The sequence below is a fragment of the Cetorhinus maximus genome, chromosome 13 (genome assembly GCF_964194155.1).
Source record: "Cetorhinus maximus chromosome 13, sCetMax3.hap1.1, whole genome shotgun sequence".
Taxonomy (NCBI): Eukaryota; Metazoa; Chordata; class Chondrichthyes; order Lamniformes; family Cetorhinidae; genus Cetorhinus; species Cetorhinus maximus.
In genome coordinates this window covers 15,984,810-15,990,809 of record NC_135891.1, presented here as the reverse complement: position 1 = coordinate 15,990,809, position 6,000 = coordinate 15,984,810, and the positions used below count along the sequence as shown (strand labels likewise).

Here is a 6,000-nt window from a genome sequence, read left to right as displayed (position 1 = left end):
GCAGGGCGGCTAAGATGAGACTCCATTTGCAAGGGAGTTTTTTTTTCAACCCACAGGACAGCGAATGGACACTGCATTATCAAGACAAAATAAATAGGAAACGAGAAGTGTTTCATTTGCTGAGTGGTGGTCTCCGACAAATCTAAATGACGCCTCTCAAAGAGCCCAGAATCACCTCCAAAAGCTGCCGTTCCTCTGTTGAATATCTCTCTTCGGCAGGAATGTACTTATGAACATATTTATGTTACCTTTTCCCAATACAATTGCACTAAAATTGCATTATTAGGAAAAAGTTGTTTCTTACTGACGGGTGCATACGAATCCACAAATGGTCTGGGGGGGTGGGGGTGGTCTATCCAGCCCCTGATTTATTAGTATTATCTGATATTTTAAATATAAATTATTTTACTGCTGGAAGGGGACTGACAGCGGCGGAAACCCAGGCCTTGCAGGAGATTCCACAGGTCTGACAAAAAGCCGCAGACTGGAGCAAAAAACCCAGGGTGAAAGATCGCTGAAGGAATCTGGTGGGTATAAAAAAAACCCTCATAATGCAGCAGAGGGCGTGTGTGTGTGTGTGCGCGCGCGCGCTTTAAATCCAGGTCAATGACCCTCTCTCGCCCATCCCCTCAATAGTAACTTGTGCGTTGTACTGTATTAGAATTAAGCATTAATCCGTGTAGTTTACAGACACTTGAAGGTACTACCACTGACACGTAGGTGTTCTCCCCACCTCCCAAACCTCCACCCGATAGCTGCAGACATCGCCGCCCACATTCCAGAGGCCAATGCGCATTTTTCTAGGCACTGCACGTACACACAAGCATTTCTTTTAAATACAGGTTTTGAAATGCACTATGGGATATTACCATAACAAAATAATTGGTGTGAAATTAACCCTGTTAACACCGGTACTTCAATTGCAAACAAATGCACACCACCTGATTAGCAGCTGGTGTAGATTTCACAACACTATCTTTAATTTCAAGGTCATGTTTTGTTTTAATTACCTGTGAAGATTTGAGTATACGACCTGAGATAAACTTCTGGCACGCTTACATCAAAAGTAGGGAGCTCAGAATAATACCTTATTGAATGCTGCTGCAGATCAGAGACCGAATTGACAGAGCGCACATTTTAAAAAGTGAAAATCCAGTTTAATAATGCAGTGGTTAAACCATCTTTTGAAATTTAGACGTTCCTTAATAAAATGAAATAATTATGCAGTGACATTCAATTTGAACCACACCGTTTGCTTGGAATTAAAATAGTCCGAACCGTTTAGCATTTGAAAATGCACGCACGGAAAGTGGGATAATTTAGGAAAAGAGGTTAAAGCTAAAAATATGCCTGTTCACATTCCTGAATCAGAGGCAGGGGAAATGGGCATGGTTGTAGTCAGAGAAGCAATGGTGGTTCAGCAAAGGGGAGCAGGGAGCTGAGAGATAGAGAGAAAAGGCACAGTACCTTTTAGGTAAATAGAGAAATCGGCCCCAATTAGTGCCTGAATTTAGTGAGATTTGTTTCCATAAAACTACACTTACATGGTGGGTGGTCTTATGGTGCAGTGAGTAGCGTCCGTGTTTCTGAACAAGAAGCTCCCGGTTCGGGTGTCACCAAGGAAGGAGTGTTTATAACGCTTGTGTACCAACCTGTAAATCCTTCCAACATGTGCCAATCGTAGGTTGTAAGAGTGGGAGAGATTTCTGGTCAGCCATGTGATGGGTGTCTCTACCATCACTATCCATAGCTCCAGGCTACAGTATATATAAAAAAAAAAGTGTATGTTGCCACAGCAACTTGGACTCCCAGTGAACTGTAACACACCACCACACTTAATTGGTATATGTATATAAACACATTGAATAAATGGTTTAAACTAGTCTATACCAAGTCTGATTTTTCCATCTTGGCCATTTGATTGTTTTTTATTCTTTCATGAGATATGGGTGTGGCAGGTTATGACCCTCATCTCATGTAATTTTTTTGCTCTGTAATTCCATAGGAATACTGCTCATTATGCTCTTCAGTGGACAATATCCATCATGGTGGTTCACAACCTTCTTGCCACAAGTCCAAAGTAAACTATCTGACATTTGTATAATCAGATAACCAACATAAATGTATGCTGCAAATTTAATAATTGAATTTCTATTACTAAGGTGGCATCAGGGAACAGCTGGTGTTCCCATCAACAGAATGATCTCTGTCTCAGTTAGAGATGGTTTATTTGATTTGAGATTATACACAAGTTTAGGTTGGAGCTCTCTGAAGTTCCATTGGTAAATCTGAAATTCTCTGACAATGCACCAGAGATCATGTGAGATATTGGGGACTAATTAATTATTTGTATCAACTTGGGCATTAGCTTAATCGTGGTTCTGCTTTATATTTGTAGAAGTCGCATATGAGGTGGGGGTGGGTGGGGAGGATGCAAGTGACACTCAGCTCCATGGGTGAGATTTTTATTCACTCAAAACCCATTCATTTTCAGAGTTAAAATCAAGGGTTCATAAAGGGTGAGTGAATTATGAGGTTAGAATTTAATAAGTTGGTACATTTTTCCCCTATACAGTTCCCAAGGTGTGTATTTCATTAATACAAGACACATTTATTTCCCTGTAATTATTTTAATAGTTATCGTGTAATTATGCTATTAGATCCATGATTCATTTAAGAAAACAAGCAATACTGGGACATCATATTGTAGACAGTACTTTCTGCATTTAAGTACACTTCTGTTCAAAAATACAATTAGAGCATTGTAAGATCAAAATAACAATTAATAGCCAATCACTTAAACACACATCCTGAGAGTACTATGTGCAATCCAACCAAACTCAGTTTTTGAATTAATAGTTTTCATCTTCTTAGCTCCACAATGGCTTTTGAAGTGAAATTTATAATTAATGAATTCTTAATCTAGATTTGTTGGAATCAGTCCTTTATTATTGAGTCATCAAGACAACAAATCCTTGCATTAACTAATAGAACATTTATTTGACACAATTTCCTGTTTCTCATATAGGTTATTGCTGGCTTTGCAATTTAATTTTCCTTATGCTACACAACATTCCAGTGTATAGCAACGCCAAAAAGCTAGTTTGAAGATTCTTGTAATTACCTTTTACAACTGTATGGACTCTCAATACCTGATTCTACTACTGCTGTACCTTGTGTACACAATGATCTGAATGTCACCTGCATACCTGAACTTGTAATCTGTAGAATTGATGCCACAGCCATATATGCAAAGGCTCTGTGGTTATTCCCTGCCCATAATCATATTTCTTGAACATCCAATCAGATACAGAAAACATTCTATGTACTGAATACTCTCTTTATACCGAATTCTCTATACTGATTGCTGTACCTACAATCCAATGGCAATGTGCTGAATGCCAGCTACATTCTTTATGTACTGACACTGCATCCAATACCTTGTATACCAAATATTATAGTCCTAATTCCCTGCCCCAAAATCATTGTCTATCCAATATTTTGCACTGAGCATACCCAACTCCTTTAAATAAATCCCTTCCCTAGATGAGGGAGAAGGGATTAGAGATATGGCAGAAGACTCAGAAAAAGTTTGTGTGAGCTGTTGTGGATTCCATGACATTCTATACCAAACTTTAACATTGAATACTTACTTAAGTTACTTATATTTAAAACTTTACACAAGTAATTATGTTCTGATGAAGGGTGCACACCTAAAATGTCAAAACCTGCCTTTTATTTATATAGATGCTGAAAGGGTGATGGAGGCAGGTTTGATCCAGGTATTCAAAAGGGTTGCTACCTGAAGAGAGATAAGGGAGGGGAGTGGGACGGCTCTTTCAGAGAGCCAGTGCAGACTTGATGGGCCGAATGGCCTCCATCTGCACTGTAAAGATACTGTGATCCTATACTTGTGTTATATTTCAAGCATTTTGCTTTATTGCAGTTTTATTTTCACTGCGCGGGGATCCAGCAGATCGCATGCAATTAAAAAAGCCGAGTAGGTTACGTTCTTTCCCTTACCGCGGTAACCCAACACCCTCCCCACCTCCCTACTCGCAACAGCAAGGACTGGGGAGGTCACCTGCGCACCTGACGGCCTGGAGGAAGCGGACTCCAACTCCCAGGCGACACCGCGGTGGCCCGGCGAAGAGCATGCGCACTGTGGGGGTCTCTCCGCCCTCCCTGGGAGTGTTCGAGATTTAAATAAACAAGGAGCAACATGGCGGCGCTTTTACTCGGCTTATTTAGGGAAACGAAGGTCAGGATACTGGAATGTTCCTCTGAGTAACAAGCAGCGCGGTAAGTTGGTGCTAAAGCTTGGTTTACGGGTGAGGAAAAATGTTTCTTTAAGTGTTTTTTAATTAATTTATTTATTTTTAATTGCCACCTCCCCCCACCCACCTCCCCCCCCTTCATCCTCTTTGTGGAGAAGCCTCTCCCTCCCTCCACCCCCCGGCCCGCCTTCAGCGCCGTCCGTCCCGGAGTGAAGTTCACCTGAGAGCCTCAAAGTAACCTGTTAACCAGGGGCGGGGGAGTCTGCACCACACGCAGACACAATCCCGGCCACCCGCTCCGGATGAGGCCGCCTCGCCTCAGCGCTTTTTCAAAACAAAAATCTTGGTTCGGGACAACTTAATGACTGAGGCCGAACTTGGGAGCTTGGGTCCCGCCCCCTCCTCGCGTTCATTGGCTCCCAGCCCCCCCAGCCTGCCTTCCCACTGGCCGAGACGCCTGTCAATCAAACCGTCGCCATAGCATTTTGTCCCTTGTCGATGTTAGTTGGGGGAGGAAGGAAAGAGATGGATTTGTTTAATCCTGATGTGAATTTTTTAATGGTATTTCTTTCTATAAAAGCTGCATAGTGTCACCCTCCGCTCTGTTAGTCCTTGTGCATGCCTGTAATATACACTGAAAAAAATGTGGGAAGGACTTCTCCATTAAATGCTTCACCACCACGATTTAAAACGTATTTTAAAATATATTTTGATGCATGCAGCCGCCTTGTTGAGACGTTTTATGAATATGCTTGTTAAAATTGTCATAATCATGGTTATCTATGAGAGGCTATAACTAGGACAGTTGTATCCTTGTCTTTATTTTTAGTAGCATATACACTGCTAGTTTTCACGTTTTTTTGCAGTCCATTGCGTATTTAAAGTCTTATGTTAGCATAATTTGTAGATGCGTTTTTCTCTAAGGCTTTCATCTGCATTTTTCCCTTTACCCTCGCTGTCATAAATGTGACTCATGTTGGATGCGATTCTAGTGGCTTATCGTCTTTATGCTGAAATGGTTATCCTTCAGGATACTCACTAGGAGAGCGAGTGTAAAGGAGGAAGGGGTGGCGTTGGTCCCCGAAGGTAAAAGTGTCCACGTTTGCCCCTGTGCTTTTTGAACAGGGTGGTTAGATATCGACTGGACTGAGAAGCCTGTTTTTATTCATTTTATTCGTTCTATCCTGACCCTGATGCTGCAGAAGCTAACCATCTATTACCACTTCTGCCCCAGCTGAGATTGTTCTACCCCTGAATGGATCAGGAATTGAACCTAGGGTGTTCCTAATCAATACGGTATGGTCCACTTTCCCGTTGCAGAATCAGGAAAATAGATGAGGTGCACTTTAAATATATTCTCATCAATGGAGTAAATCGTTGTGGAGAATAGGTTTTCAAATTAGCCCCCACTGTCTGTAGGGATCCCGGGAAATCTCCAAGGTCATTCAATTTCTGTCAATCGTTTCATATTTCTGTATTTCTCTCTTTGTTGACTAACTAGTATAACATTTCTATTTTCCACTTAATACTTAAAAGTTTTTAATGTTTTCCTTCGGGTGATGAGAGTGTGCCAATATTTGTAAGTGATCTTCCACTCAAAAAAGTTTGAAAATCAGTTTTATGGGTGGAATATTTACACTATGCCAAATGTATCAAAATATGGTATATAATGATTAAGAATAGGTTTTGATCGAATATTGTATTTTCTGTATGCTTAGAGCCT

The 6,000-nt window shown here is 41.0% G+C and overlaps 1 protein-coding gene across 11 annotated transcripts in view; it reads left to right on the top strand.

The window, feature by feature from the left end:
* The first annotated feature begins 4,174 nt into the window (after nucleotides 1–4,174).
* Nucleotides 4,175–6,000, top strand: part of LOC144688446 (nuclear receptor coactivator 3-like) — a 264,554-nt gene continuing 262,728 nt past the window's right edge. For all 11 annotated transcript variants that reach the window (XM_078554996.1, XM_078554995.1, XM_078554993.1 and 8 more), the window contains exon 1: nucleotides 4,175–4,302. The gene's annotated coding sequence lies outside the window, so the exon portion shown is untranslated. The remainder of the gene's footprint in view (nucleotides 4,303–6,000) is intronic.